General features: G+C 42.2%; 1 pseudogene; it reads right to left on the bottom strand.

Annotated features, from left to right (window-relative positions):
• Positions 1 to 1,244: 1,244 nt before the first annotated feature.
• LOC100072664 (toll-like receptor 13) lies at positions 1,245 to 10,442 on the bottom strand (annotated as a pseudogene).
• Positions 10,443 to 10,992: the final 550 nt, after the last annotated feature.

Genomic DNA, 10,992 nt, shown 5'->3' with positions numbered 1-10,992 from the left:
CCCTGTCCAGGGGCTGGCCCAGTGGCCGAGTGGTTAAGTTCGCGCGCTCTGCTGCAGGCGGCCCAGTGTTTCGTTGGTTCGAATCCTGGGCGCAGACATGGCACTGCTCATCAGACAACGCTGAGGCAGCGTCCCACATGCCACAACTAGAAGGACCCACAACGAAATATACAACTATGTACCGGGGGGCTTTGGGGAGAAAAAGGAGAAAAATAAAATCTTAAAAAAAAAAAAAAAGCAAAGAAAAGCCCTGTCCAAAACATGCCGACCTCTCTTCACATAGGGGGACCATTTATGATACAGAGAGGCCTGGCTAGGGCCCACTAAGCAAACATTTGGCTACTCCAGCCACTAAAAATTCTGCCCTTCAGGGTCTTTTCCTCAAGAAACTCTTCCCAGAGTCTTAGTGATAAGAGGAAGACTGGAGAAAGAAGCCAGCGACAAAAACCCAAGTCCTTGTGGAGAGGCAATCAGAAAAGGGCAGTGTTGGGACCCTACTGCTCCGACTATAGGCCGATCTCCTCAAGGTCCCTATGGTCCCTCTTGGTCGAGGAATTTGTAGCACTTTTCCTACAGGAAATTCCTTCCTACAGGAATTTGTAGCACTTTTGCCTAATACAAGAGCCATGGCCCCTATGCTGGGTGGTGTTTCCAACAGGCATTGCCTGCTACAGGACACTGGTGTGTGTCTGGTGCCTGAAGCCTGAAGCCACTGGAGTCTACACTCCTGTCTTAAGATGGCTGCCGGAAATTGTTCTGTCTATGAAGTCTCTTTCGTCACAGCTAGGTGATAGTTTCTGCAGCCATCAGTGCGCTGCTAGTTCATCAAAGCTGCTTCCCACTAAGTAAATTGATAGATCCAAACTAGGTCTCTTCTAACTCCTGGGCTCTGACTTAGAGGAAAAAGCTGACCTTTGGAATCTTATGCCCTAAAGGAGAATACGCCAGAATCTTAACTTTTTAAAAATGCTTTTATTGAGCCCTGTATGTGGTATTTCTGTTGTTACAGGTTCTTAGAAGGAGTACAGGTCAGTCTATCTTGATAGGAACTGATTTGGATAAACTAGCAGAGTAATGTTCTCAAGCGCATATGAGGGCCCTCCTGGTCCCCAGACTCTGAGATGATTTGTCTCCCAAGCTTTCTCCTTAATAAAACAGAAATACTTTCCAGATATCTAATCCCCTAACAGTGGGGACACTGTTCCTGAAGCTTCCTCTAGCAGCCCCCTTCACTCTTCCAGCTGCCTGACTGACATTAACCAAATCATCCCGGGTCTTGTGGTCACGAGCAACCCACGCCCTTTCCCCCGCAAAGCAGGTGCATTCAGGCACGCTCTTAGCCTAGACACACCTTGGGCAATATTGGATTTGAGGTCACCAAGACTTCCAGTTACCGAGCCACAATTAGCTGTGCATTGTCTTTCTCCACAGATTTGTCACCCAATGCATTTCTAATATGAGCCCAGAAGAGAGGCCTCTCACGGGCACTGTATGGCCAGTTGATAAACGTCTGCCAGTTCACAAGCTTCCTGAGTCAGTGGTAGCTGGATAACTTATAGTTTGGGATCTCTTCCAGGTAGATCAAGATTATAACGCTCTCATGCTCGTAGAACATCTTGATGCTGGACAGCTGTACTTCAAGCTGGCCCCACTCACTGTGCAGGTAGTGGTTACTGACCACACACAACATTTTCCAGCTAGTGTTGATGGCGTTCTGGATGTTCTCAAAGATGTCTGTACCGGGTTCAAAGTCCTGATGGCGAAGACAGAGCTTAAAGGTGGGCTAGCCACCTTCTTCTAGGGCTGGAACAAGCTCTTCACTACCCACTGCTCATCAGTGGCAGTGAAAGAGTCAGAGGCATCACAGATGAACTCCTTCTCTGTCCTATGCCACTTGGCCAGGTACCAGGTTTGAAATATGTACAGCCCCTACCATAGACATGAAGTTATCTTGGCACTGAACGAAGAGAAGACCATAGTTGTAACGACCAGACTGAAGGAACAGAAGTAAACCTTTCCCAGGTCAAAATTACATATAGCATCATCAGAATCTATCAACAAATTCTGGGTATTGGCTGCTGACAGGGGTAGCTCCGGAAGTAGGGGATATGGACGTTTGCTGTGTTTATTGACTGGTTCTCGAAGCACACATTGTCACAGCTGCACTGAAGTGTGTTCCCATAGTGATCAAAGTACATCAGAGACTTCAGATTCTCCAGATGACTTTGATTAACGACTTTTAGGTTGTTAAATTTTACAGAGGAGACCTGAAGGCTTTCTAAGCCAGAGAACATGTCAGGGTCAGTGACGCTAAGTTGTTTTTTCCAGGCTCAACATTTTTAGTCTTTTGAGTTTTTGGGATAAGGAAATATTTAAATAGAGATTTTGGCCTCCAGCTTTTGTTCCTGAGATACCCAACTTTGTGACATTAGTCAGGGAGTCAAATTGGAGGTGGTCCAGGAATATGATGGGATTTTTTCCTAGGAGTAGCTCCTGCAAGACATTTAGTTCTTAGAAGAAGTTGGCTGGAAAACCTGAATTCCATGTATTTGTCCTTCTAGGTTGAGTTGTTTCAAAGATCTGAGTTTATAAATGGAGGAAATGGCAAGGTCCTAGTTGTTTCGTATGTAATTTTATCAAAACTGAGATTCAAAAGTTCTAGATTTTCAAGCCCCGAGAAAAGGCCTGCCTGAAAACTTGACAAGATATAGTTTGCCAGGTCAAGTCTATAGAGGTAAGTGAGGCCAGAAAACGCATTCTTCCCTATCGCTTTCAGGCGGTTCTGGGAGGGAATCAGAACTTGGAGCTTGTTCAGAAACTGGAAGGTTCTGTGCTTCAGAGCCCGAATATTGTTGTCTCCAAGGTCTAAATTCTCTAAATTTGGAAACTGAGCAAAGGAATATCTGTCAATTTTCACTATCCAGCACTCAGCTAAGTTGAGTTCCTTCAATATACAGCCCACAGAAGGCCATATTGTTGAGTTCTGTGAAGGGATTTCTAGAGAGAAAGAGAGCTTGTAGATACCTCAAGGGTGAAAAGGCAAAATCTGGAAATCTTTTCAATCTGTTGTGGCTCAGGTCTAGGTTTGTCAAGTTCTGGAGGGCACTCCAGGTCCTGTTGACAAAGGAAAATTGGTACTTGTTTAGATTCAGCCTTTGGAGGCTGGGCATAGCATCAAAATCACTGTGACTGAGGTGAACCAGATCGCTGATTTGGCTCAAGTCAACGTACAAAAGCCTGGTATAGTTGGCAAAGCACTTTACGCCCCTGCATCAGTGGCATTTTTCTGAAAAGCCAAAGCCTCTAAAACAGGTACATTTCTGAGGAGGTGATACACTGCGTTCAAATTTAAGTGACCACCCCTAAGCTCCCAGTTACTAAGGTCCATTTCCCTTAGATTCTGTAGGTGTTTGGCTGGAAGCATCTCTAGTGTTCCACTCAGATTCAAGCTCCTCAGTTGGATCAGAGTTTCCAGATCCACATTATGGAGGACTCGAAGGCTATTCTGAGAGACATCCAGAGTGGTCAGATTAGGCAGTGACAAAGCAGAGAAATTCAAGTCTATTAGTCTGTTCCCCTGCAGGCTCAGCTGGGTCAGGGAGGCCAATGACCCGGGGCCGTGGTCCAAGGAGATGATGCTGTCGTTAGTAAGATCAAGGTATTCCAGGTGTGGAAGATGCTATACTGCTTCAAGAATATTGGGAAAATCTGCAACAAAGTTTCGAGATAAGCTTAAACGTTTCAATTTGACAAGAGGGACCAAGGCATTTTTGTGAATTGGGGTAATTTGACTGTGGATCAGGAGCAAAGTCTCCAAGTTGAGCAGGCCTTCAAAGGAGTTGTTCATGCTTTGAATCTTAGTTTCTACTAAATTCAAAAGGGTCACGTTTTCCAGTCTCCGAAAGGCCCTCTCATCTATCTTCCAAGTGGAATTCCATTCTAGTTACAAGACCACCAGAGCAGACAAATTAGTGAAGCTATAAGGAGGAAAGACCTGAATTTGGTTCTGTGTCAGGTTGAGGTGAGTAGTGTATCCATGGATGTCACAAATGGCATCTGTCATGCTGGTGATCTTCTTCCAAATCCAGAACACACGGCGAATATCCAATTCATACTGTGTGCATTTACTGAACCAGTATGTTTCTGCCAAAGACAGCAGAGAAAGCCCAATTAAAACAAGCCAGAGCTGTCGCGGAGGCAGGAGGTTCTCTAAGCCCACCTGGCAGCCCAGGGCCTCTGTTACTAACAGAAAAAATCCCTTCACATGTGTGATGCTCGTTTTTGAAGGAATGGTTCTTCCATTTTGACTTTGCTGCAAAGAAAAAGAGAGAGTTGCTTAGTTTAAATCTTTCTTAATAAAGAGAGCTGCTTCAAGAAAACTAAAAGATTTTGTCCCAAAGTTAACTTCCAAAACAAATCCATTTCCAAAGCAATCTCTATGCGCATCAGCAAAGACGAGAGCTATTACTCCTATAATCAAAGTTGTTAGCACATGGAGGTAATTGCGTACTTGATTTAATTTAGAGAATTAAGAAGCTCCCAAACCCTCCTCTCACCCCTGCACAATAAAATACTTCCACTGCTGTTTGGGTTGATACTTGAAATTCCACCACTGGAGATGCACTTTGGGGTCTGTTGGTCTCAGTCCATTTAAACGATAATCATCCACGGTGGGAGCAAAAAAACCAAGGTTTACAGGTCACCTCTTTTTTTAAAGATTGGCACCTGAGCTAACAACTGTCACCAATCTCTTTTTTTTCCTTCTTATTCTCCCCAAAGCCCCCCAGTACATAGTTGTATATTCTAGTTGTGAATGCCTCTGGTTGTGCTATGTGGGATGCCACCTCAGCATGGCCTGATGAGCAGTGCCATGTCCATGCCCAGGATCTGAGCTGACAAAATCCTGGGCCACTGAAGCGGAGTGCGCACGAACTTAACCACTCGGCCACAGGGGCCAGCCCCTCATCTTTATCTTTTTTTGCGTGGGGGGGGGGGGGCGGAGATTAGCCCTGAGCTAACTTCTACTGCCAATCCCCCTCTTTTTGCTGAGGAAGACTGGCCCTGACCTAACATTGTGCCCATCTTCCTCTACTTTATACGTGGGATGCCTACCACAGCATGGCTTTTGCTAAGCGGTGCCCTATGTGTACCCGGGATCTGAACCGGCGAACCCCAGGCCGCCGAGAAGCAGAACATGCACACTTAACTGCTGCACCACTAGGCCGACCCCCCTCATCTCTGTCTTAATGTGAATGAATACAGAGTCCTTGCTTTAAAGCCACTCATTTCACCACAATTTTCATTTATATCTCTCAGTTAATTAAACCCATTATCAGCATATGGCATTCCTGGTAAACAGAAAAAAATACAATTACAATAAATTTAGATCTGTCACTCTACTTTCTAATGTGCGTTGCCCAAGGTTTCTCCAGCCTTGCCTCCCAGTTCAAACCTGTTCCCACAGTCAGTCACTCGTGGTAATGTAGTGAAAAGAGCACCAGCCAGGACAGACCTGGGCTCCAATGCTGTGTCCTTGGACAAATTATTTAACCTCTCTGAATGTGTTTTCTTATCCATACAATGGGATAATAATACTTACTCCTTCATAACGCTGTACAGATTCAACAAGACAACCTAAAGTGTCCAGCTTGGGGCCTAGTACACTGTGGAGCTCAATAAAAAGTTATACCCTTCTTTTTGCCTTAACTCTAAGCCACCACCAGCACACCATCTTTGTCTGGATCTTCTGGCTCTTGTCTCAAGAGCACTTGTAGCCACAGAGGAAGGAAAGAAGAGTATAGTTGAGTTGGGTTGTTCTCGTTCCTTTGTGTATATTTCCATAAGCACACAAAAATATATGATATGTTTTCCAGCACTATTTGTAATTCTAAGAATCACAAAACAAGCATCCATTATAGAAACTGAATATATATAGATATATACGTAAGAAAATGGGAGTTTCTTGGATTGGTACCTTTATGATCATAACAGTAGTACAATGAATAGAATCATAAAATCTGACTTTGAAAAGCTTTTATAAGTAAAGTAAGCCACTTACTGAAGTCTGTAATATTACGACTCTCAAGAACAGTACACAAGAGGGCCCATCTGCTTACAGCATCAGTAACCCTTGGGATTATCCACTTTTAGAATTTTTCCAATTTTGGTGGTATTAAAGTGATATCTCATTGTCTTTTATTGACATATTTTTGAATATTTGTGACTTTGAGGATCTTTCCATATATTTGGTAGCCATTTGGACTTTTTTTCTGTGACCTGCTTATTTATATCCTTTCTCCATTTTTCTATTGGGTTTCTTGGTTTTTTCTTGATATTTAGTGGTCACTTTTGTGTATTCTAGGTATTATTCCCTTGTTGGTTTTCATGATTTAAATATCTTCTACCTGTCATCTATCACTTATTGTCTCTGATATTCTTTGTTGACCAGAAATTTTTCATCATAATATGGTAAAAGCCATTGCTATTTTTCGCTTTGTGATTTTGATTTTGGATTCCTGTTTAAAAAAATTTTGCTGGGGCTGGCCTGGTGGCACAGCGGTTAAGTTCGCACATTCCACGTCTCGGCAGCCCAAGGTTCGCTGGTTCGGATCTTGGGTGCGGACATGGCACGGCTTTGCAAGCCATGCTGTGGTAGGCGTCCCACATATAAAGTAGAGGAACATGGGCACAGATGTTAGCTCAGGGCCAGTCTTCCTCAGCAAAAAGAGGAGGATTGGCAGTAGTTAGCTCAGGGCGAAGCTTCCTCAAAAAAAAAAAAATTTTTGCTGGGGCCAGCCTGGTGGCGTAGAGGTTAAGTTTGCATGCTCCACTTCAGCAGCCTGGGGTTCACCAGTTTGGATCTCAGGTACAGACCTACACATCACTCATCAAGCCACACTGTGGTGGCATCCCACATAAAATAGAGAAAGATTGGCACAGATTTTAACAGTCTACCAACTATTCCCCAGAGTCCTGCTGGAATTTGATTTGGGACTACATTGAATTTGCAAGTTAATGTGAGGCGGAATGGTACTATTAACACGTTAAGTCACCCCAAATATGGACATGGTATATCTTCATTTAGTCAACACTCCCTTTATATTTTTAAAGTGTTATAAAATATTCTCTGTAAAATTTTGTGCTTTCTGTGGTAGGTTGTTTCCTAGAAACTTTTAGATCTTATTGTTTTGAGGGATATCATCTCTTTTCCTATTTAATTTTCTTTCTTTCTTTCTTTGGTGAGGAAGATTATCACTGAGCTAACATCTGTGCCAATCTTCCTCTATTTTGTATGTCAGATGCTGCCACAGCATGGCTAGATGAGTGGTATATAGGTCCACACCTGGGATTCAAACCTGCGAACCCCAGGCCACCAAAGCAGAGTGCACGCAGTTAACCACTACACCACTGGGCCGGCCCTTAGTCTTCTACTTATGTATAGCAAAGGTGCAAAAGTTTTGCTCTTTTTGTGTGATTGTTGATCATAAACGTAGAAAGCTTTCTGAATTCTCTTATTAATTTAAAAAATGTGACTGTTTATTCTATTAGGTTTATCTATTAACAATTATATTCTCTGCAAGTAATGAAAATTATGTATCTCTTTTCCTTTTTTTTTTGGTGAGGAAGATTGTCCCTGAGCTAACATCTGTTGCCAATCTTCCTCTTTTTGCTTGAAGAAGACTGTCACAGAGCTAACATATGTGGCAATCTTCCTCCATTTTGTATGTGGGATGCTGCCACAGCATGGCTTGATGAGTGGTGTGTAGGTCTGCGCCCAAGATCCAAACCTGTGAACGCCAGGCCGCTGAAGCAAAGTGTGCAAACCCAACCACTACACCACCGAGCCAACCTAATATATATCTCTTTTTCAAATTCATACATTTCCTATGCCTTTCCTTTATGTTGGTCTTATCAGTCACAACCTCCAACACTATATTAAATCATGGTGATGATAGAAGATTTTTTTTGTTAATGAGACATCTATAGATTTTCCATTAATTATTTTATTTGCCGTAGGTTTTGATACATATCAAGTCAGAAAAGTTCCTTTACTCTAAATTTTTTAAAGAAGAATACGATTGAGTTTGACCAGAACACAAAAGAGGGAGGAGGAAATAGAGCCATCAGCCGTGGGAGAGTGTACAGGGACAATAACTTTCTTGCACAACGATAAACTGGCTCTAAGTATGGAAGCATGAAAATATCAAGCACTTACTAAGTGCCTGGCACTTTCCAGGCATTATTGACTCACTACAAAACTCAGCAGGATAGTTTTAACCCCATTTTATTTATGGGGAACTGGAAGTTCAGGAAGCAGGACTTGCACAAATATTGCACGGCTAATACGTGACAGATTAGCAATTCAAAGCAAAGGCATAGCATAAGGATAGGGTATGAGGATACTGAATCGGGGGAGTGAGGAAGGAGCCCCAGTGAGGGGGTAAAAGGGTACACAAAGTAGGGAGGCAGGAGACATGAAAGACAACTTCAACTAGTTTACAGCTTTGTCATTAGTTTACCCTTGTTTAGAGGGTCCCAGGCCGAAAGCTTTACTTTTGGGTAGCAAAGCTTCTATACCATAAGCATCCGAAGGCTGAACATCTGATTCCAGGTTCCCTAGTATTCTTTCCTCTACAACAAAAAAAACTAGCACAAAAATAAAATGTGTGGATGTAATCTAGCACAAAGCTGCTATAGAAATTCTAAAGCTCTGCTTCTCAAAATACCTGGAACTTAGCTACCTCCTAATCATTTAAGGAGCAAAATATGTGAGAAGAAAAGAGAAAAAATGTATTAGCAAATATAGAACATATAAGCTAGCCCTTTCACAGGGAAAAACAGAAAGTTGGGTGTTGTCTCTCTTAGCTACCAGATTCCATTCCTCATCCTCCTCTGTCCATTATATACTCCTAAGTCGACATTTCTGTCTGTGTCCTTTGCTATACGTTGGCTCCTTGACAGCCAGACCCATCCCTTCCCCCTCCCCACAAGGCCCCTTCCAAACCAGCCTATCAAACTCAAAGTGGGGTACCCACACAGGAAAGGAGGAGCTGTGGTTTTCTTCACACTGGAGCAAGCCAACCGGCTTGCAAGTGTCCCCATGATACGCTCACTGCAGAAACCGACAAGATCAAGGGAGTCATTCAGCAAACCGCTCAACCAGGGCTTTTCAAGGCAGTTGCTGCTGTGCTTGCATAGAGAAGAGTGTGCCTAAAATTAACACCCAGAAGATTCTAAATCCTTTGAAATTTCTTTCTGTTAAGCTTCAACAGTTTACTTCAGGTTAGGACATTTTAATAAATAAAAGGAAACCTAATTTACTTTGTTTATAAATTAAACTTTCTATTTTAAGATAATTGTCGACTCACATGCAGTTGTAGGAAATAATACAGAGAGATGCCTTGCACGCTTTGCCCAGTTTCCCCCAATGATAACATCTTGCAAAATGATAGCACAGTATCGCAACCAGGATATTAACATTGAGACAAACCAGCCATCTTGTTCGGATTTCCCCAGTTGTACTTGTACTTGTGTGTGTGTACACTTAGCCCAATAAAATTTTATCACATATGTATGTTTGTATATCCACTATGCAGTCAAGATACAGAACAATTATATCACCACTAATAACCACTAATCTGTTCTCCACCTCTATAAGTTTGTCATTTCAAGAATGTTATATAATTGGAACCATACAGTATGCGACCTTTTGGGGCTGGTTTTTTTTTCACTCAGCATAATACCCTAAAAATTCATCCATGTTGTTGTGTATATTAATGGTTTGTTCCTTTTTATTTCTAAGTAGTATTCTATGGTATGGATGTACCAGAGTTGGTCTATCCATTCATCAGCTGATGGACATCTGGATCGTTTCCACTTTTTGACGATGAAGATCAAAGTTGCTATGAACATTCATGTACAAAGTTTTTGTGCAGGCATATGTTTTCATTTCTCAGAGATAAACGATAATTCACTTTTTTAAAATTTTTTTCCTTTTTCTCCCCAAATTCCCCCAGTACATAGTTGTATATTCTTCGTGTGGGTCCTTCTAGTTGTGGCATGTGGGACGTTGCCTCAACGTGGCTTGATGAGCAGTGCCATGTCCGCACCCAGGATTCGAACGAACGAAACACTGGGCCGCCTGCTGCGGAGTGCACGAACTTAACCACTCGGCCACGGGGCCAGCCCCCCAACGCTAATTCACTTTTAAACCCAGGCTTTTTGATTAAGAAAGGCAAGTGATATGAAAGTATTTCACATACACTAAATCTACTTGTCAAAGTATTTCTGTGAAAGACTATCCCATCTCTATCATGACTCAGTATAAGCCCTTAAAAACTCACATGTTTAGGGAGGTAAAGTGACTTGCCAAAAGGAGAGCCACGAGGAGAGCCCAAGTTTTCTGATTCCAAGTTGCTTTCACCTTCTACCAGGTTGTCCATGTAGGTTCTAGTCCCACATCTGGTAGAAAGAGCAACGAAAACTCCACTAGAAAGGATGTCATTTTGCTATCTGGATGGCTAGCCCACAACCAGGTCCTGATACAGGGACTCCTTTAGGATAAGAAGGCGAAAGGAAACGAAGGGATAATTCTCTCTTAACAATATCATTGCCACATGACTTCATATAGTTAATGCTGATTCTAATCATATTCTCAGCAAAATCTCCATTGACCAAAAGCTTTAGTAAACTTTTCCAAAAGAGAAGATTTAAGGAGTTTTCTCAGATTAAAAAGACAGTATATTCGTGGATTAGTCAAACATTTATAATAAAAACTACTGCTAGCTTTTTACTTTATGGTTTATGGTATAGAGAACACCAGACGTGGCTATCATTAAATTGTGTTTTTAATTCGGTGACAAAAATATGTTTAATAACTACAAAAAGTAGAATTAGGAAGCAGTCTCAAATATTTTTAGGCATAAAGTAACTGTTATCATTATTGTTTATATCTCACTTCACCTATAGAGAGGTAATTTGATACAATGGAAA

Source organism: Equus caballus, chromosome X (genome assembly GCF_041296265.1).
Source record: "Equus caballus isolate H_3958 breed thoroughbred chromosome X, TB-T2T, whole genome shotgun sequence".
NCBI lineage: Eukaryota > Metazoa > Chordata > Mammalia > Perissodactyla > Equidae > Equus > Equus caballus.
The sequence above is the reverse complement of the archived record's forward strand: the minus strand, read 5'-3'. Positions and strand labels throughout refer to the sequence as shown.